We start from the raw sequence: 21507 nt of genomic DNA, 5'->3' as shown, positions 1-21507 counted from the left end.
GGGCCGCGTTTTGCCTCCGAGGCGCCAGCCACGTGCGCCCTCTGCCCCCACCCGCAGCAGCATTCCCCACTGCTCTTTTTCGCTTTGAGGAGGCGTGTGTGAAGAAGGCGCCTTTCCCTGCAGTTGGTTTGAAGCCCTGAGCCCAGGTGCAAGTGTGCCTGCAGTTCCCCGGGTGCCAAGACCGGGGCGCCATCCCCAGGCCCCGAGCCTGCTTTCCCGCAGAAAAGGAGACTTGGCCGGGCTCGGAGATCCGCACACGGTGCCGTGTGTGGCCGTTCTGGGTCGCGTCCCCAGAAGCCTGAGGAGTGCTAATTAATAACGACAGTCTCACGCGAATAAGATAGATCCTCCTCTGGGTTAGAGCCAGGTGACCTTCTCTAGGAAGAATGGGTAGATTTCCGCCTTCTGGATGTCTACACAGCATTTGTGCAAATGGGAAAACTAACTCCTAAGATTGCCATGTTCTGCTGCTTTCACCGCTGGCTTGCAGTCAAAGGGATCAACTCTTTTTTTTTTCTTCTTCTTCTTCTTTTATTTTCAGTCCAGGCATCAGAGCTTCGGAAAGGGTTTAAAAAGCCATTTGGTGTGAAACTGTCTTGAGGCAAAGAGCAGGACCGTTTTTTTCTTATTTTTTTTTTTTTTTAAATCGAAGCTGGACTCCAGCTCTCCTCTTTGGTTTGTTGGTGGTTTTTATTTCCTCTTGTTGGGTGGAAGGGGGTGGGGGTGGGGGTAGAAAAGGAAGTGTTGGTGGAGTCCCAATTGTATTGGCTGCATGTTTATCTGAGGCTTTGACTGAAGTCGGAGGTGGCAGCTCAGACCTTTGCTGGGCTGGAGTTCTGCGGCGACACCCAGTTTAGGATTCATTCCTGGAGCTGCGTAACTTTGCTGGTCTCTTAGGCAGGCGGTGGCAGTCTCCCCCGGTGCCCTGTGGGTGCCTGGGCTGCTTTCCCCAGCAGCCTGCTGGGTTAGAAGCCTAGTCACGTGGCCCCCTTTCTGAGGCCATTGCAGACAGGTGGGTTTCGCAGGGCACTAGCTCTCGTCTGAAGAGGGGCTCTGTTTACTGAGAAGCTGGTCTACAACGCTGAAGTGGATTACGGGATGTATCCACCCGGAGTAAGGAAAACAAAACACTCTGGTAACACAATCCCTAGGGTCGTTGATTTGGAGGAGCGCTAAATCTTCTTAGAATTGTTCATCAAGATCCCCTTTCTCTGAACGTTACTTGGTTACTTGTTGCCAGTAATCAGGCCTTTCGTGCGGGTGCAGAAGAAGGGCTTTTTATAAAGACAATAGTCTAATTCAGCTGTTTCCGTGGAGAAAATGATCAGCAAGACTTTACGGAGACACACAACCCACTTTCCTTGCTAAGTGGCAGTGGGGATGGGGGGGTAAGGGGGTGAGGGTGACAGATGCTCAGGTGAGTTGAACATTTGTCCTCACAGCGGGAGGCCTCTGATCAGGGCTTAAATATTGGGCAGGGTTGGGCTCCAGTCTAGACATTTCTTTTCCATAGCAAGTGGCCTTGGGAGGGGCCGTGTGCTCCTGGGTCAACAGCTGGGGAGACGCATCTGTGAGCTGGTCCTTAAGCCTGGTCCTGGCTGGTTGCAACTATCTATGCCTGTCCCAGCCAGTAGTGGCAGCCCATGCAGTGCTCATTGGGTGGCAGAAGGGGGCGCTAGTTGTCATACTGCCCTTTCATTCTCAGGCTCTGGTAGGACTTGGGAGATTTAAGGTCTTTGGAGACCTTTGACCGGACACTCTTCCACATCTGAGTTCACGTGATCCTTGTCTTTCATATTTGGAAATTGATGCCCAGGGAAGTGAAAGACCTTTCCTGAGGCTATTGCTGCTTGTGGGCGAGAGGCAAGGTTTAGGGGTTGATTCTAAGAGGCTGGGGTTCCTGATTCTAAGCCCAGGGATCTTTCCACAGTGCTGCTTCAGTGAGCTGAAGAGTGTTTGAGTAGCCTCTGCTCTTCTGTGCCTTCTTTAGTGTCATCCCCTGAGTGGGCGCCCTATGTTTGCTGAGTGAATCCAGGTCATTCGTTCCTCATTCCTGATGAGGCAGTTCGGCACCAGAGGAGCTGTGGAGGCAGGTGCCCTGCCCTCCAGGTGTGCACACACCAGAGCCATGTCAAGTTCGAGACCGGGTCAATTCGATCGTAGGCTGCTGCTGCTTTCTTTGCACGTTCCCTGACGGTTCCCACATTGGCATGGGGTAGGGGACATCCTTGCCCTTTTCTCGAGGCTTAGTAAAGCTGATGTAGTCAGAATGTCTGAAATGTGCTCTTGTGATGGAGAACCATCAGGTAGCGCAACCAGCGAAAACCTCTGATGCTTTTGAAAACCGTGTGCATTGTGACTCTCAAGCGATTGTCCTTCATGACAGGCAGAGCCATGACCCATCCATCCCTCGGCCGCTCAGTTTGCAGGTAGTTCTGAATATGGTTAGGAGGGAAGAAAATGAAAACACATTATTGCATCCAACCTGGGGTTTTCAAAGTGAATTATGTTTTTAATCACTTAACATCTAACCAAAATGCGTTCGGCGCCTATTATGCGGTTACGGACACAGAGACGAATATGACACAGCTCCTGTCATCAAAACATTCACAGTTTAGTGGGGAAGGCAGACCATGTGTTAGGGATACACATTTGTGGGCGGAGACGGAAGCCATCCAGCCTAGGATGGAAGTGATGTCTGGAGCTGAGCTGAAAAGATGATTACGAAGTGGTGAGCCTTGAATGGGTATTCCAGGGCNGGGGGGGGGGCTCAGCATTTCTGTGTTGAGAGTGGACTGTGTGGTCAGATTCAAGTTTTAGGGAAGTCTGGTTGGGGACCCAGTGGCAAAAGGGAGCCAGGGAGAAGACAAGAGGTGTGGCTACCCCCTCTGGCTAAAACCTGAAGCAAGCAAAGAGATTGTACTGGCGGTAGTGAGGATGGAGCGGTGGGGATTAGGTGGTGGAGGGGGATCTTCGCGGCGGAGTTGCTTTCTGGTTCCCTTCAGGTGATACTATGGAAGTAAATAATCTCTCAACTTTTCCAGCATCTTCGTCTTCCTCCTCGTCCTCTCCTTCCTCATTCCGTTATTGTGCTACATTCCAAATGCTCCGAGGAAGTGTCCAATTAGCAGAGCTTTGGGTAGGGCACTGGGGTGGGGAGACGTAGTTTTCTGGAATGATCCTGCTAGAAGATGGTGACATAGAGGTTAGATAGCTCCTTCACAGGAGAGAGGACTTATTGAGTTACTGACATAGGGATAGGAGAAAGGGAAAGGTATAGTGTGGCCAGTGGCTTTCTGGTTTAGGTAATGGTCTGGATCAGCGAAACAAAGGTCTGGCCAAGACTAAATAACTCACTTGTTTTCCTACTGGCGGTGCTGTGGGCCGCTGTCCATGGCCAGGCTGCAGGAGAAGGTGACGACCTATTTTTAAAAGTCTCATTAAGGGGCCCTGCTGCTGTGAATAAGGCCTGTTTAAGTAGGTTACTTTATCTCCTGCCCCACAAATCTGGATACTCCGGAAACATTTTCATTCACTTAACTGATACTTATAGAACATCTCTGGTTCAGTCTGGGGAAGATGGTGAGTTAGAGGTGGTACTTTCATTGCTTCTTGGCCTTTTGGCTAAGATCAAGTGTAGAAGTGGTACTTTCATATTCTTGCGGTGTAACTCACAATAAAAAATAAAAATGGGCAATTAAATTTGATGATCTGGTTGAGACAGATGGAGGTGTCGCTTTTCAGATTGGGTGGTCAAGAAAGGTCCCACTGAAGAGCCATATTTAAGCTGAGTACGGAAGGATCTGGAGAAGAATTTCTGCGTGGTGGGAGCAGCCAATGCAAAGGTCCTGAGGTAGGAATAAGCCAGGTGCATTAGATGAACAGGAAGGAGGCTCGTGTGGTAGAAGATGAGTTCAAAGAATCAGGGTCTAGTTTATGGGGAGCCTGGGAAGTCGTCACCATGTAGCATGTGGGTTTGACACGGAATTTGATGGGTGCTACAGGAGAGTTTCAAATGGGAGAGTGACATAATTTATGTTTTTAAAAGAGCACTCTGGCAGCTGCGGATTCCGTATGCACCATCTTGGTACAATAAAGTGTGTTTTTATCCATCAGAGTGAAAATGTAGAGTTTAAGAGTAACAGATGGAGAGAAAATGCATTGGTGACCTTAATTTAGTGGTTTCTACTGTACCAGTTAATTGCAACCACATTTCTGTATGATTTCAGTTTTGTTTAAAAACATTGTATAGAATAATGGAGAGAAGTGGACTAAATATGTTATCGCTGCTGTCCAAAGGTGTTGGCATTACCAACGATTTTCATATTCTTGAAAATGAGCCCCCATTTCTTTCTTTTCTAATCAGGAAAACATTATTTTAAAATATAGACATTTATGACCACAGATGTCTTGAATGGGGAGTTGTGAGATTCTGTCTTCTACACACTTTTCCCCCCTCCCATTTCATTTCTGGAAATGTTGATGTCAAAACTCACGAGCCTGGTTGGGCCAGAAATTAGGATGTTTATTTGGCACCAGCTGCCCAGTCGGTGGCTCTTTGTTTTATGCTTAAAATATATTTCTAGTGCCAAAAACAAACATTCTTTTTCTTTTATAAGAAATTAAAACAACACAGAAATGTTAAGTAAAAAAAAAATGAAAGCACCTTTCTGCACTGTTATTCCCCAGACCATTAACATTTCTGTACATCTACCATTAGATTTTTTTCCTTGTGTGTTTCAGATCCCTACCTCTATACTTTGTTGAAGGATTTTAGAATATCGCCAAAACAAATTACCCTATTCTAAATTACTCTCCAAAATTCCCACCTCCGAGCTTGAAACCCAGATGACCTTTTTTCCCCTTGCAACGAAATCGTTAGGAAAACTTGAACACATAACTCAGTTAAGAGAAGCTGAATCTTGCCCTTTTGGTATTCAGAGTGTTCACTGGAATCACGCTTTATGCTTATAAAGAATCGAGCAATTAAATATTCATTGAAACTACATCGCCGAGCCTTTAAACATTATTGTTCTCGGACTGGAGCCCAAAAGTTGATATCATGATTGCACTGTTTTTGTTAACAAAAGTTAGCCGATATTGAAAACTTAGAGGTGCAAACTAGGGAGCTTAGCCAATTATTTTGGTGACATATTTATTACCTCCAAATACTGTATGCCCTTGAAAACAGGAAAAGAGTAACACTCAATGAATGAAGTGTTACTTACNCCAGGAGTGACTGTCCCCAAACTCCACGTTAATGGAGTTCGAACAAGAGTGGGCTTGGAGTCTCAGTATGTGATTCAGCAGAATTACTACCTTCCCCATCATTATCATAATTAAACTCGTCCTTCCTTGATGAAGAGAAGAGCCAATGTGTGCCTGGAAGAGAATGATGGTAATGGAGTAGAGTCACCGAGTTTAAGAAGGGAGCAGGGACCTTGGTTATCTCATTTTACAGAGGGGGGCAATAAAGACCAGAGAGAGTAGGCTGTGTGCACCCTGCTGATTTCCCCCCCACCCCAGTGCCACTTTCTGGCACTCAGCAGTGGCTCTGGGTTGTCAGGAAACGAATTCATTTTGGTAAACCCAGGAATTAGGGAGGCACTCTGAACCTGATGAAAAATGGGTTTCTGAGCTGTTCATTCATTCTGTAGAGTGTAATCTGTTTGTGTACTGATAACAGCCCTAATTACTGTGTCAACATTTTTATAGTCTGGTAAGAAAACTTCAAACATCTGTATTGCACGTTGATGTAGCATTTCAGCCTCCAGCGTTCTTACAGCTTGTTCTTAAAACCAGTTGCTCTGTTATTTAATCTGGTCGACGGTTGATGATTCATTTTACGCACAGACACATAAACACACATTCCACATCCACCAGGAAGTGACAGTACTAACAGGGAACTTGCAGAGGGCTTCCTATGTGCCATCAGCTCTCTGATGATTAGTGCTTCTCCCATTTTACAGATGAAGAAACAGAGACGCGCAGCAAGGTTCAGTCTCGCACCCAGGGTCCCAGGTTAGAATGTGGTGGAAGGGAATCAGCGCGCCTGCAGTCTTGCCCTGGGGGCCTGGGACTAACCAGCTAAAATCCCCACCTTCCCTTCGCTGTCACAGACAGACTCCCTGCAAGAAAGATCAGGACACGATTTGTAAAATCGCTGTAGTTCAATCAGCTTGCTGGGGGGGCGCCCGGGTGGCTCATTGGGCTAAGCGTCCGACTTTGGCTCAGGTCATGATCTCACAGTTTGTGAGTTCAAGCTCTGCATCGGGCTCTCTGCTGTCCGCACAGGGCCTGTTTCAGACCCTCTGTCCCCCTCTCTCTCGCCCTTCCCCCTTTTGCACATGCACACGTGTACTCTCTCTCTTTCAAAAATAAACAGTTAAAAAATCACTTTTTTGGGCGAACTCGTGGATGTAGAGCTGTAAAGGGTGGTCTGCGGGGATTGTGGCTTCAGGTCTGTTTTCTGGGTTCTCCCCAGTCCCTCCGCTTCGTGAGACATGAAGCGGTAGCCAGTTGAGGACAGACTGTCTGCCTTCAGCTGAGGCCAGTGGTTCTCTGACCCAACCCTCAAGAGAGTTAGCTGCATTCTCACCCAGAGAAACCCAGACGCACAGGATCCAAAGGGCAGTGGGCAACAGGGAGGAATCACATGCTTAAAAATGACGGAGAGGCGCCTGGGTGGCCCATTTGGTTAAGCGTCCCACTCTTGGTTTCGGCTCAGGTCGTGATCTCATGGTTCATGAGTTCAAGCCCCCACGCTGAGCTCCAGGCTGACACTGTGGAGCCTGCTTGGGATTCTTTCTCTTTCCCTCTCCCTCTCTGCTCTCCCCCACTCGCTCCCTCAGTCTCTCTCTCAAAACAAATACATAGGCTTTAAGAAGAAATTTTAAAAATGAAGGGAAGATAAATGCTGATGGACACTCAGTGGGCTCATACTCAGAGACTGTCGTTGGCCGTCAATTTTTATTCATGCTGCGGGCTGACTCAGAATCTTGCATAGCAGAAGGGACTGAGCTGATGGGCCCTGGGGAGCCGTGGGCTTGGAGATCGCTGTATGAAAGGTGTTGCTGAAGAAGAAAGTTCTGTCCTCTGATTTGGAGCACTGCAGTGGACACCAGAGAAAGAGAGCGGACACACTGTGGGAGTGGCCACGCCCTGTAGGAGCTTAGATGCTCCTGGGGAAGGTAAATGCAAGAGGCAGGTACTGATCTGGAATTCCTGGGAGTGGGCGACCCTCCTGTGTCATGGGAAAAGGTGATACAGGCCCTTCCAGAGGGAGGTTGGCTGGCCCTGGATTTGAGTCTTAGAACCCGAAGTGGATGATTTAGTTCAGTGTTTCTCAATAGGCTGCACATTGGAATCCCCTGAGGAGACTTAAAATTAAGTCCTAAGGCCCTGCCCCTTCCCAGACCAGTGGTGTCAGAATCTTGGGGTGGGGCCTCACGCCCCAAGTGATTCCACTGTATAGTCACCATTGAGAACCCGGGTCTAGAACAGCTTTTCTTGAACAGGTGCCCCCGTATCACCTGGAGACCTTGGTCAAATGTGAATCCTGATGCCTGGGTCTGCAGCTTAGAGCGTGAATACCTTCCTTCCTTCCTTCCTTCCTCTGTTTGCCTGCCTTCATTCTTCTTTCCTTTTTGTTGATTTATAAATGACATACAGTATTAGATTAGTTTCAGGCGTACAACATGGTGATGCAATATTTGTATACCTTATCAAATGATGACCTCACTAAAGGTCTAGTTATGGTCTGTTACTATATAAAGTTACTACGACATTATTACTGTAGTCCCTATGTTGTATGTTATAACCCTGTGATTTATTTTATAACTGGGAGTTGGGACCTCTTAAGCCCATCCCTCTCCCTCTTCCCCGCTGGCCACCACCACCAAGCCCTAGGTGCTGTTTCTGCTTCTGGGACACTGGGTGGGCAAGACCTAGTTAGAAGGATCATGTTCCTTCCTTCCTTCCTTAGCTTCACATGAAGGGCCTCTGAAACTATTGCTTTTCTACGATATTACGGCATCTTTGGTTCACTCAGGATGGGTTGGAGAACAGGAGGCCTGGACCCTGCCTCCCATCTTTATATGTTCTTATAAAGAATAGAGCAATTAAATCTTTATTAAAAGTCCGTCTCTGAACATTTAAACATTTTTGCTCCAGGATTGGAGACCAAAAGTTGGTATCATGATTATAAATGACTTGCACTTACTTGTCCTTCAGGATCCAGAGCCTTCTCTTCCCTGGCCAGCATGTATATAGTCGGAATCAGAAACTCGGAGATCTGGAAGGGACCTTAGGAATTATCCGGTCTGAACCACTTGGTTTTTGGAGGGGAGGACAGTGAGACCCAGAGTGATTTGCCCTGAGTCACATCTTCTGATCAGGGCTGCTTGTGGATTTGACACAGAGAGGAGGGAAGAGGAAAGCAGCAGGATGAGGCTTGGGGAGAATGTTCCCCCCTCCCCGCCCCCCATCGCTGCTCCCGGCACAGAGGAATCAGGGGACTGAGACATCCAGAAAGACTGCAGATACAGTCACATCAAAGGCACCTGAGAATCAGGAGCTGTATTATACCTGTGATTTTCCATCCCCTCCCTCCACCACCCCACCAAGTTCAGTTAGCTACGTGGAAGCTTGATGGAGTTCCTTGTGTCTGTGGTTTGAGTTGACACCTTGACAGACGTTCAGCAGCGCGCTCCCAGGTGGGAGGCCGATGCAGGCTGCCCTGCTTCATGCAAAATAATTACATTTACCATCCTTCCCCCAAATATTTTCCTCCTGTTATTGAAACAAAGAAGGAACATTCTTGACATACAAGGTTCCCGATGTGGTGGATATGTTAAGCCTGTTGTAAGAATAGTTCATAATTGATGTACTTGGCATTCGTCACCCGGCCATGACGTGTTCAGATGACTAATAAATTATATTATGTTGAATCCTTTTTTGCTGCTTCTTCAACTCAAGGCACCTGTTTCAGCATGTCAGTGGTGATGGGGACTGTTTCCTGCCCATTGCTTTAAGCTTTGTCACTGACACGAGGTGAAGACAATGTGAAACTGCATGACCGAAATGGACACTGGTCTCTCTGGGTCATGTGTATTCTGCCCTAGAAGATCAAGCCTTTATATAGAGTAGAAGACTGAGGGGCCCATGAAAATTAGCATAAAGATTGAAGCAGTATAATTATAGCTAATGGTTATATAAGTACTCCTTTCTGAGTTCTTCGCATATGCCAACTCATCTGATACTTTCAACAGCCTGGTGAGGTAGGTGCCATGATTGTGTCTGTTTGTATGGATGAAGAGCCCAAACCACAGAGAAGTTGAGTACTTTGCTGAAAGTCACACAGCTCATGAATAGTGAAGCCAGACTCAGGACGAGAAGCCATGCCGTTTGGCCGATAGGCTGTCCTGCCTCTGTAATTATGACTGTCCAGGAAACTTCTATAGAACATTGTCATACATGTTCTGATTGTGACATTCGCCTCTTGGAACACACTGTCACCATCACATGGATGCCCTCTCCTTCGTACCGCTGGAGTCGGTCCTGAGGCAGATGGCCTGTCCTGTTTCCCCTATCCGGCCCTTCGATGCGTCCTTCGATGGACCCACATGTGGGCAAACCCTAGTTCATAAATGAAGAAGAGAATCCATGGCCAGTTGGTAGGGTGGGATTGTCAGTTGGGGCAACTGTGTGTATGTTGAGTCTCAGATGACCTGTTACGCCCTGACCTACAGACTCTACCACTGTCCCACCCGTGTTAGCCACACACTAGACTCCATGTTGGCCTTCATCCTTCTCTGGTGGCCACCCACCAAAGTCGTGGTGAGATCTTTGCCTCTTCATTGCTGGATTGTTCATTGATTTATCTCATTCCCCCAATATGAGCCTCCAGTGGGCATTCTGGGGGACAGATGGGATCCCCGCATTCTCCGTCACTTCACGCCTGCTCTCTGCACCGGATTTTCAGGGTCCAGTCCTTGCGTGAATTGGTCCATGATTGCTGTGCCCTTGGCCGGAGGCTGGGGCCGCCTGATGGTCCCCTTTTCCCAGTCTCATGCCCTCTGCATTGGTCATCAGCTTGGCCTGGTCTCGGCTCTCCTTCCCTTCTCGCTTGCTTGGTGCTGCCACTTGATTTTCACACTACAGGCTCTTCCTTTACGGACTGGCAAACTTTTTCTGTACAGGGGCAGATAGCAGATATTTTAGGCTTTGCAGGCCCTACGGCCCCTGCTGCAGTTGCTCACCCCTGCTGCTGTAGCAGGAAGGCAACCACTGACAGGAGGTCAAATAAAGGAACGTGGCTGTGTTATAATAAAACTTTATTTACAAAAACAAAGGGTGGCCCAGATTTTGGCCCGTGGCCTGTGGTTTGCTGACTCCTTCTTTAGGGTAACTGCACAACGGCCTCCCTCTGACTCGTAACCTGTGATGACTCTATCTCTTTAGAGGTCATTCGCCAGCCCCACGTGGAACCCTGGGCCACTACTTCCGCTCTGAATTCCTGAGAGCCTTGCACTTGTTGGCCGTCCTGACCTATTGCTGTCTTTACTTTGCAACCCTCAGCCTTGAATGAAATCAACCATTTCTTTTTTCAAGTTCACAGCCAGCTAAATTGATTCCATTAAAAATTGATGTTGTTCAACAACAGCTGGGCCCCCAAATTCTTTTTACTGATCCTCTTCCTGAGCTCCAGGCTGATTTCGTGTCCTGTTTGCTATGTCTGCCCTCCTGTGCTGCTTAATTTCCCCCTCTTCTCACCCATATGTCTTCCCAGGGGATGACCTTGCCTCCTGTCTGGGGGGAATCAAGGGCATGGACTGCAGCTCCTGCTCCCTTGACGTCAATATTCTCATCTCTACTTCAGATCTTCTCCTTCCTTCCAGTTTCAAAGGAGCCGATGTCCTTACCTCCTTTACGAGGAAGACCCGCCTTTGCCATTCATCTAATGGGCTTCCATTTCTCCACTCCGATCTCAGATTTTTCCTTCCTTTGGCTTATAAACACAAGGCAACCCGAAACTTTTGTTGAGCTCACTGCCTCCCCACTTCCCTCTCTGGAATGCAAAGCTTCCAGAAGGAGAGTCTCCCCTCGTTGCCCTCACTTTTCTACCTTGTTCGCGTCAGCCTCGCTTTTCTACCTTGTTCACGTCAGCCTCATTCACCCTGCGTCACCAGCTGTATCCCAAGACCTGGCCTTTAGTGCCCACCTGCTTATACTCACTAACCTTTGTCTTACGTTTTTCTGGCTTTCCCCTTCACTCAGACAAAGGAGACCTGCAACCATCTCCCAGGCAATGGGGACTGCCTTGATATAGCCTCTGGCAGGTCCAAACCATCCGGATCCTTTGAGCTAAACATGACTCCTGCCCATGCAGGTGGACCAGGAATTTACCTCTGGAATGACCTACGATCACCTTTGCATCATTATAACACTAAAGTCTCTTTCCGGGGAGGAGCCTCAGCCTTATTTATATACTATTCAATGTAGGTACAGGCATGTTTCCTTAAGGCTTATGCATCACCTTATGGCCACTTCTACATAGGATGACAAGGCTTCCCTATCTAAATAGTCATCCTAACCCTCAATAGGAGGGACCCATTCACCCTCTCTTGGTGAGTCATGCATGACTTTGGAAGCTGTTGCCCACGAGCAACCTTATTGGTTGCAAATAAAAAGTTTTCTTTCTGTTGGGCCCCCGCTTTTTAACTCTTCTATACTTAATAATTGTGAGCCTGCTTTTTCAAAGTTCCCTGACATTCTCACTTCTTTTTAAAATCTACCCATGTGGACTCATTTCTCATGCCGGGAAACATTCAACACCGTTGACCTCCCCTTTCCTCATGTAACTTCCTCCTGAATGAACTCTTCCTGACTTGACTTCTCGTCTCTCACCTTTGTGTTTGCTGGGCTTCTGGAACAAAGCACCACAGTCCGGGTGGATTAAGCCAGAGGAATGTGTGTTCTCACAGTTCGGGAGGCTGGAAGTTCAAGAGTCAGCTGTCAGGAGGATGTTTTCTTCTGTGGGTTGTGAGGGAAGGCTCTGTTCCAGGTCTCTTTCCCTGGCTTGGGGTTCAGGGTTGGCTGCCTTTGGTCTTTGCATGATCTTCCTCTGTGTGTGTGTCTGTGTCCAAAGATCGTGTTCTTATACTCAGTCACGTTGGATTAGGACCCACCTGAATGACCTTAGTTTACCCATTACCTCTGTAAAACCTGTCACCAAATATGATCCCATTCTGAGGCTTCAATGTATGAATTTTGGGGGGGGCACACAGTTCAGCCCATAACACTTCTCTGTCTCCATGTTTCTCTTTACCCCTCAAGTGTAGGTGTTCCCAAAGTTCATACCTCGGCCTCTTTCTTTTCATGCTCTAGCTTCCCTCTTTGAAAAATCTTTCTCTCCGTGCGTGCACCATCTTATAACAGCAAATCTTATCAGATGTTAGATGGAAATCGTCCCGTAGGCACCGCAGACTCAACACGGCCCAAACAGAATGGAACCTTTGCTCCGGGACACACGGTGCGTTCCTTCTGCCCAGCCGGAAACCCCGAGCTCCACAGACACTCAGAATAAGATGGCACTCGTCATCTCTGGCCCCCTTCCGCCCCACTCATGTGGATTCCGCTATGTGTCAGTCCGACATTCTGACCCCATTGCCATTGCTCTGACCTGGACCGGGGCCAGCTCCTGCAGGCCCATCCACTGGAGACACAAAGGCAGTAATGCCACTCTGGTCCAGTTGCATCTCCAAAGATGAAAATGTTCACTCCTTCGTGACTTTCATCTGACCTCCTTGGGCGTTGACCACCGTGGTCAAGTTCCACCGGACTGCAGACCTCTGTGTCTTTGCCCTGCTGTTTCTGCAGCCCACAGGCCCAGGTCAACCTGACTTTCCTAGCGAAGCGCTCCGTGGTTTGCACAGTTGAATTTACTTCCCCTTCCTTGGTGTCTGTGTAATACTTACCTACATATTTACTCTTTTGCTGACTGACCTGGGCTCGGCCTCACATTTAGAATTGCAGAGTCTTTGGAAGGTACGATGAAAGGGAGGCACCTTCTGGTGAGGAAATAGACTGCCCATGAACTAACTTACAGTTACTTCTTCCTTTTCTACATGGTAAGGTCTATTGAGGGGCTTGGCGCTGTGCATGTGTGCGTGTACGCTCGCGTATGCACGTGTGTTTGGTTCCTCCATGGTGCCTGGCACCATGTTTTGCTTGTCAGACATGTTTAGAGGTGTTTCTGTTTTTTAAGTTTATATATTTATTTTGACAGCACAGAGCCCAAAACGGGGATTGAACTCACGAACCGTGAGTTCATAACCCAAGCCAAAACTGAGAGTCAGACGCTCAACCGACTGTGCCACCCAGGCGCCCCTGGAGATGTTTCTTAAGTTTAACTGGAACATAGTACGGGGGGAGGGGGGATTTAGCTGCACATTTGGGCATCTTTGATCTTAAGACTTGGACATCAGTGCAGGAAGAACAGCCCCTTATTGGTTTGCGAGGAGGTTCTCAATGCAAGTAATCCTTGTCTCCATCACATGCTGTGTGATCATTTGCTCTAGGGTCAGATGGAGATGATAGCGCAGACACTTGTCCCTCTGGAGAGGTGGCTGGTAGGGGAGGAATAGGTGTTTGAGGAACTACGTCTTTCAATACCTCCAAATCTTTGGAGAAGTGGGAGAGGAAACAAACATAACGTGAAGGTGGTGTATAAAGGGAACGCTTACATACATTGGACCAGACAAATACGGGAGTAGTTATTCGCCTTAACATTAAATAATTCACTGTAGGGTCCTCTTCAGTAGAAACTCCCTGCCAGCTCATTAGGTAATTGGCAGAGGGAGGGGAGGGCCGAGAAGATTTTTTGGGCGAGCTTCAACAGAAGCTCGTCAGGAGTAACGACAAGGAGGTCAGGTTCTACAGTGCCGATCACTGGGAAATAGAGTTTGAGTGGACCGCTTTAATTTGAGTAGAAATAGAGTTTGAGTGGTGGCTACCATTCTGTTTTCTGCCTGCTCCACGCTTGCACAAACTGTCACATTTCACTCTTCTCGAGGAAGCCCTTTGGATTCCTGCATTTACTGGGACTGGGAAACAGCAGGTGCATCTCGGAGGGTGGGTGCATTAAACCCTTCACCCTGGAGGGGCTGGGTGGGACGCCTCCCACACACCCCTTATCCCTTCCTTTCCTCTGTTCCAAGCTTCTTGCTGCATTTTGCGGGTGGGGGTTCCCTAGATCAGGCCCATCTGGGTGCCACTAGGGCCCACCTTGTGGCCACAGCTCTGTCCCTGCAGTTGGCCGCTTGGCCATCCCATCCTGCCAGATGTTGGCCGTCATCAGTCCCCGGGCGGAGCCGGCCAGGCAGAGCAAACGCAGTGGGGGAAACTGTTGTAGCATCCGGTTGCCCAGTTTAGATCCGTTCAGCCTCATTTAGAAATGTTCGGGAGTATGCTTCCCCTTGGGATGATGGGAACGCAAATTCACCACCCCCACAGGGCAGAAAACCTCTGCCATCTGGTCACTGCTTTCTCATATGTAAATGTTAAGCACAAAAGCAAGATTTGTGGCCAAACATTAAAAAGGAAGCAAATAGAGGAAAGTAAAATTTACTCTTTATCCTAAGCATCCTGGGATAAGCACAGATCACAGTTTGGGGCTAAAATTCCCTGGAGGTTTGGTGTGTGTGTGTGTGTGTGTGTGTGTGTGTGTGTGTGTGTGTGTGTGTGTTGCTGTGGGTGTTGCGTGTGCTTACAAAGTATTCTTCTATTTATTAGAAGGGGTTGGGGAGCCAGTACTTTTGTATTGGCTGTTTTTTTAAGTTTACTTATTTATTTTGAGAGAGAAAGCACAAGTGAGACAGGGGCAGGGAGAAAGGGAGAGAGAGAGAATCCCAAGCAGGCTCGGCGCTGACAGCCCAATGCGGGGCTCCAATCCACTGTGAGATCACGACCCGAGCCAAAACCAAGAGTTGGACGCTCAACTGACCGAGCCACCCAGGATGCCCTTGTATCAGCTGTTTTTTTAACTTAATAAATTGCAGCTGTCTCTCTGGACGGTTACAGCTGCTCCTCTCTCACCATTTTTAATGAATGTACGCAATTCCACTCGTGGGCGTACTGTTGGTTATTTTTGACTTTGTCATTACTATTGACAAATATTGCACATATGAGAGTAGTTTTCTAAGGATACGTTCTTAGAGACAGAATGACCAGGTCACGAAATTGACCTTTCCTCAAAGTCATTTCCATTCCCTTTCCAGCTGGGATATATGAAAGGGCCCGTTTTTATGTACTGTCGCCAACATTTGCTATTGGCATAAATTGCTTTTTGAAATTTGATAGCCAAAATAGTTTCACATTGTTGTTTTACCCTGGATTTCTGGGATCATATGCAAGCAGGCACATTTTTGTCTCATAAACTTATTAGCCATTTGGTTTCTTTTGTGAATTGCACATTGATGTTTTATGTCTGTTTTTCTACTGAGGTGTTCTGTTGTAAAAAATGACTTGTATGAATTCAGGTAGAAAGAATAGTATGGTTTGTTTGTTATATGTTGTAAAATTTTCCAAGTTTTCTGTTTATCTCTTCATTTCTTTTTTTTAATGTTTTTTTAAAATTTTATCTTATCTTATTTTTTTTACAAATAGTTTATTGTCAAGTTGGTTTCCATATAACACCCAGTTTTTAATGTTTATTTTTGAGAGAGTGAGAGTGTGTGGGTGTGAGTGGGGCAAGAGAAGAGAGAGACAGAGAATCCCAAGCAGGCTCCACACTGTCAGCACAGAGTCTGACACGGGGCCCAGATTCACAAACCGTGAGATCATGACCTTAGCTGAAATCAAGAGTCAGATGCTTAACTCATTGAGCATAAAAATATATTTATATTCTTTACCTTCTTGCTTTTTTATTTTAAAAAATATTTTTATTTTTATTTTTTATAGTTTTATTTATTTACTTATTTATTTGAATATAACTTATTGTCAAGTCAGCTTACATACAACACCCAGTGCTCATCCCAACAAATGCCCTCCTCAGTGCTCATCACCCGTTTTCCAAAATGTTTATTTATTTCAGAGAGAGACAGACAGATGTAGTGTGAGCGGGGGAGGGGCAGAGAGAGCAGGAGACACAGAATCTGAAACAGGCTCTAGGTTCGGAGCTGTCAGCACAGAGCCTGACGTGGGGCTCGAACTCATGGACTGTGAGATCATGAGCTGAACCGAAGTCGGATGCTCAACCGACTGAGCCACCCAGGCGCCCCTAACTTCTTTTTTTTACAACAATATTTAATCAAATGTATCCTCCCCTTTTAATATTTATGTTTGGGATCATGCTTAGAAAACTCTTCCTCATCCTCAAGATTAAGAACACATGTACTTCTAAATATCAAATTTGTCTTGTAAATTAAAAAAACCCACTTTCTATTAATGTAGTGGATTGCACGTAGCTCACACAGTTGAATACTATGCAGCGGCTTCTAGCGCAAAATCCCTCGCTGTCCTGAGAGGGTGCGCTGTGGAAGAGAGGTTCAAGTTGCTGGGGTTCAGGAATCTGCCATGCGGTTGGGATGGGGGTTGGTTCTGTGCATAGACTGGCTCCTCTGTCCCTTGTTGGCAGTGGGCATCTTACCCTTGCCCTGTAGTGGACCTGGAGTGCCCTCTTACTCATTTCTGCCGAGGCTGTGACCTTCTGGCTCCCAGCACACCAGGCACAGGGACAGTATACTGGCTCTGGGTGGGGACAGGGCTCCGTTTGTCTGCCCCTGCCCTGGGCCTCCAGCACCAGGCACTGCCACCGTGTGCCTCTCCGGGTTCGGGCACCGACTGTCTGACTCCTTCCATAGACCCAGGACAAGGACAGAAATGTGTCCTAACCTTCACGCTGCTAAGGCAGTAACCACCCCCTCTGCTTTGTGACTTCCACGTCTCTGAAACCCACCCCCCCTTTGTCCTTGTGGCTTTCAGAGGACCGTCTCTCTCCCTGACCATTATCCTTCCTTCTTATTCGAGCCATCTTTTGGAAAAGAGAGACGAGAAATGAGATGAGGTTGTTGCCAGTTTTCGCCGGAAGTCTAATAAATATTTTTATCATTAAATTTAAAAATCCATCAACTATTTGGGCTGTGGTACAATACAGGGCTCTAACTTCATCATCATTATTATTTTTTTCAAATGATTTTCAGTTTGTCCAATACTACTTCTGGAATAAATCCGTCCACTGATCTAGAGAGGCCGGTTTTGTTGCGTACCGAATTACCATGCTCATTTGGGGTGAACTTCTCGTCTGTGAGTTTGGCCCCACACCTGCTTTTACTCTTTTTCCAGTGCCACCTTGGTTTAATTATTGATAACTTAAAAAAAATTCTACCAAAGGGTGAATTTTCCCTTTTTCTTTCTTACATTTGTAAATTGGCATTTTTTTATGGGAAGAGAGTTATGATTTCTATGGTCACTACTCATCCAGATGTCACACAGCCTTCGACTAGTCAAAACCACTTTGTTACTTAAAGTTGATATATTTATTTGAGGGGGGGGAGAGCATATGAGCAGGGGAGAGACAGAGGAAGAGGGAGAGAGAGAACCCTAAGCAGGCTCCATGCTCTGCGCGGAGCCCCACGCGAGGCTCTGTCTCCCAACTACGGGGTCATGACCTAAGCTGAAATTAAGAGTTGGATGCTTAATTGACTGAGCCACACAGGTGCCCCCCCCCCAAAAAAAACCCCATTTTTTAAAATGATGCAGTAGCCATATTTTTTTTCCTTCGACTTCCTCATCCTTCCGGAATTTTCCAAACGGGAGGCATCTTTTCCAAAGTCATATCTCAGAAAGGTTATGTTGCCAAGGTTATATTGGCTCACCTGTTACAATTTTCTGTCCCTTGTCTTCAAAGTGGCATGGTGCTGTGTGTTACTGGGAACCCAGTTTGTGGGCCCAACCCAGGTCCAGCAAAAAACAAAACAGCATATGAGAGTGACTCACTGGGACCCGTCCTTGTGTGTGACTGGAATGGCTACTTTGAGGCATGCTGCTTCCCCATCTTTGGTTTGCTTTCACTGCTTTCTCACCACATTCCTAGGCACGTCTTGTGGATCTTTCCTGTTTCCTTGGGTCACCCCTTAGTTTTCTTGAAAGTCTGGGCCTTGCTATGGCATTCCAGACCTTTACTGTTCACCTTGCTCCTCTTAAAACATTCCACGTTTTTACTCCTTTCACAGACCATCTTCACTTTCCATGTTGGCCACTTCTAAAGCTTGACACTCTCGCTGTTGTTTCCGTGCTGATGTCATCAGATGCCCCCTTCCCCCACCCCAGTTCATGACTCAGGTCTGGAACTACCCGAGGTGCTGTCTGAAGTGGCACCAGGGTGATGTCAGTGTTACAGCCACCGAGGTCACGCTCTTTGCCCTACCCTCTCTTCCCCTCCTGGACCTTTCTTATCCACTGCTGTTCGTGCGCCATATTGAGGCCAGCACTGTGCATATTCAGCAGTATCCTGAATGCTGGGAGCTGGGCGCATTGCTTACCGTGTGCCAGGCTCCGTGCTAAGTATTTTTTGACTAACCCCGGTTATAGTCATGACTGCCCAATGGGGCAAATACCTTCTGACTCCCATTGTATTGGTGGGAAAACTAAGACTTAGAAGGTTGCCTCATCCGGGGCCTTACAGCTAGAATGTGGCAGAGCCAGGACTGGGACTCGGGTATGTTACGCTGCTTCTCTTTTGATGGGAAAGACCTCCTCGCTGAGCGAGTCAAACTGGACACTAAGAGGGGCCACCCTTAGCATCGGGGAATGATGACACATTATGTGTGTGGGGCATGACTGGGAGATGCCCACAGACGGACCGGAGAGGGCGGAGTACGCAGGTGGGAAGCGGGCTGGCAGGTCCCCCCTTGGAAACGTCAGCACCTTGACCGGAGCCTGCTTCTTTCCTCACACTCTGGTCTCTGGTCTGAAATCTCCCACCGCCAGGCAGCCTTGAAGCCAGAAGCGCAGGGAAAACGGCTTCTCTTTCAAACTCAGAACAGCTCCCTGGACCTGGTGAGTAAGGTCATTTCAGGGGAGAGCGGAGGGAAGATGACTAAATTAGGTTGGCTTTTGTACCTCTTTGGCTTCGAATGGAGTGTGGGAAGCGATCCAGTGTTGCTTTTCCTGGCTGGCTGTGGGACAGAAGAAGACAGCAAACAGTGGGGGACCTTGCACTTGTGTTTGTTTTGCCTGTTGGTGACCTTCCCTGCCTGCCACGTCTGATCCGTCAGCTTCCCTCTGTTGCCCTCAGCCCAGGGCTCTTGAAGGTGGCTTCCTTTCCCTCAGTCATGGCGCCATCCTTGTATTCCTTGAGTCCCCTGCGAACGCTCCCAACCTCCATTGCTTTCTCTAGTGCCTTTTACACTCCCACGTCACCTTGCCCTGGACTTTTTGCTTTGTCAGAGAAGAAGGTTCCATTCCCAAGTTCCTTGGACCCCGTTTAGCCTCGCACCGGCCTCCAGGACATATTTACAGACAGCCTAGTGTGTATGTTTCGAAGAGCAGAGGCCATGCCTCGTGTGATGGCTCCCGAAGGATGAGCAGGGCCAGCATCCATACGTGTTTTTGGGATGAATAAATGCCTCTGCTCATCCCAGGGACAGTCACTGTAGAGGTAGTCTTAGCTGTGTCTCTGGAGCCATGCCACTTGGGTTCGACTTCCCACTCTGCCAGGTACTAACTCTGAAGTTTTGGGCCAGTTATGTATTTTGCCTGTGCTTCATTTTCCTCCTCTATAAAGTGGGGACACTATTAATCCTACCTTACAAGGTACAGCTGAGATCCTGCTTGACATTGTGCGTTGAATTCCCTACTACCCGGTAAACCCTCTACAAATACTCACTGTTGTTCTGCATGACCTATTCTGAAGACCCTTCTTTGGTATTTTCGTGCCAGATGGACACAGTCTCCAGAGAAACTTCTGGCATCATTATGACTCCATGAGAGATCTAGCTCCCAAATTTGACTTTTCTGTTCCCACAGGCCCTGGAGATGTGGTTTCCTTCAGGAGCCACTCTGGAAGGATGGTAGCTTCACGAGATACTTCCTTTCTATCTTGGTGGTTCTCAACAAAACAAGCTCTTTCATATTCATTCATTCCTGTGTGCATTCAACAGCCATTTTTTTTTTTAAGTAGGCTTCATGCCCAGTGCAGAGCCCAACGTGAGGCTTGAACTCACGACTTTGAGAACAAGACCCGAGAGCTAAGATCGAGAGTCGGAGGCTTAACCGACTGAGCCACCCAGGCGCCCTTCAGCAGACGTTTCTGAAGGCTCCTGATGTGCCTGACAAAGGCTTTGACCCTGGGAGAACTTTGTGCCCAAGGAGCTCACAGTCCGGTTCTACTTTGTAGGCTTTTGTTGTTGAGTTTTTAAAATCTATTTATGTCTCTTGAGCGTAGAAAAGCTTCTCATTCTTTCAGCAGATTCCTCTCCATCACGGTGCCTTTGTGAAGGTTAGATGCTGACCAGGAGGATGTCCCGTGTGCTTATTTTTGGTCTCTGCCTTTTGTCAGTTGGTCCGAGTGTTGTGGGTTATCGTTAAGCTGGTCTCTGCCTTTTGTTTCTCCTGTCAGCCAGGACCCTCCCCTTGCCAGCCGATGTCCCCAAGGTGACTGTGCCGTGTTGCATTCAGTCTTCTGCCTTGCTGTGGGGAGGACCTGGTGTCCTGTTTGTGACATTCCCAAAGCTGTGGCCTGTCGGGGGTGTGGCACTCTGCAGGGCACCAGTGTCTGGCCTGCAGGTGAGACGTCTGTGCCCTGTGTCACCCTCCGCCATGCCACCTGCACAAAGCTCAGCAAGGCTGGCTTGCTCCTAGGAGTCCCTCTTCTCTGCCTGAGTTGTGCATAATTCTCGGGTGCACGGCCCAGATATTACTGGGTCTCTGGGACTCCTATCCTGGTAGTTGGGACTTTTGGAGGACATGCTCTGTGACTTCTGCTATAACACCATCCTGGATTCCAGCAGATAGATGCTTTAAGTCCCTCCCGGCAAGCAACCAAACGGCTGAACTGACCTTCCCTGTGGCTAGATTGGCTTCAGCCTTCCCCTGGGTGCCATCAGATTTATAGAAAAATGAGAAGAAATCTCAGAAAATAAAATGAAATCCTTGTCCCCAGCACTATGTCTTATTTCCAAATATTCTTATGCTGTCAACTCGTAAATAATAGGTGAATTTCAAACTACTTTCCATCTGAATGATGAATTGAATGAATCTCATTTACATGCTTTTCATTTTATGTAAATGGGCCCAAATGAGGCTAAATCTCCAGGGGTGCAGTACCTTTTCCCGTGAATCTCTTACAGCCTCTTCCAGGCAATATAGTGCTAATTCAAGTTTAAACAAGTAACACAAAGCAACAGACTTTTCGACGCCTGGCTTGGTTTTGTCTACCTTCAGCCATATTTGCTTGCAACCTGGCTCGTGCTATAGACTGGATCGGATCCCTTCGAGAATTTCAGA

General features: G+C 47.7%; 1 protein-coding gene and 1 long non-coding RNA gene across 3 annotated transcripts in view; one reads left to right on the top strand and one right to left on the bottom strand.

The window, feature by feature from the left end:
- The window catches only part of CALN1 (calneuron 1), a 476734-nt gene that overhangs the window by 63895 nt on the left and 391332 nt on the right, over nucleotides 1–21507 (top strand). The window lies entirely within an intron of this gene.
- LOC144242901 (uncharacterized) lies at nucleotides 6951–9430 on the bottom strand. Of its 2 annotated transcripts, XR_013338482.1 has the most exons (5): nucleotides 9343–9430; nucleotides 8587–8737; nucleotides 8222–8293; nucleotides 7533–7642; nucleotides 6951–7108 (listed from the first exon to the last, which is right to left on the bottom strand). It is a non-coding gene; the product is annotated as an uncharacterized LOC144242901 (long non-coding RNA). The 2 variants fall into 2 exon arrangements; XR_013338483.1 differs by lacking the exon at nucleotides 7533–7642.

Source organism: Crocuta crocuta, unplaced genomic scaffold (genome assembly GCF_008692635.1).
Source record: "Crocuta crocuta isolate KB4526 unplaced genomic scaffold, BGI_CrCroc_1.0 scaffold217, whole genome shotgun sequence".
Classification (NCBI taxonomy): domain Eukaryota; kingdom Metazoa; phylum Chordata; class Mammalia; order Carnivora; family Hyaenidae; genus Crocuta; species Crocuta crocuta.
The sequence above is the reverse complement of the archived record's forward strand: the minus strand, read 5'-3'. Positions and strand labels throughout refer to the sequence as shown.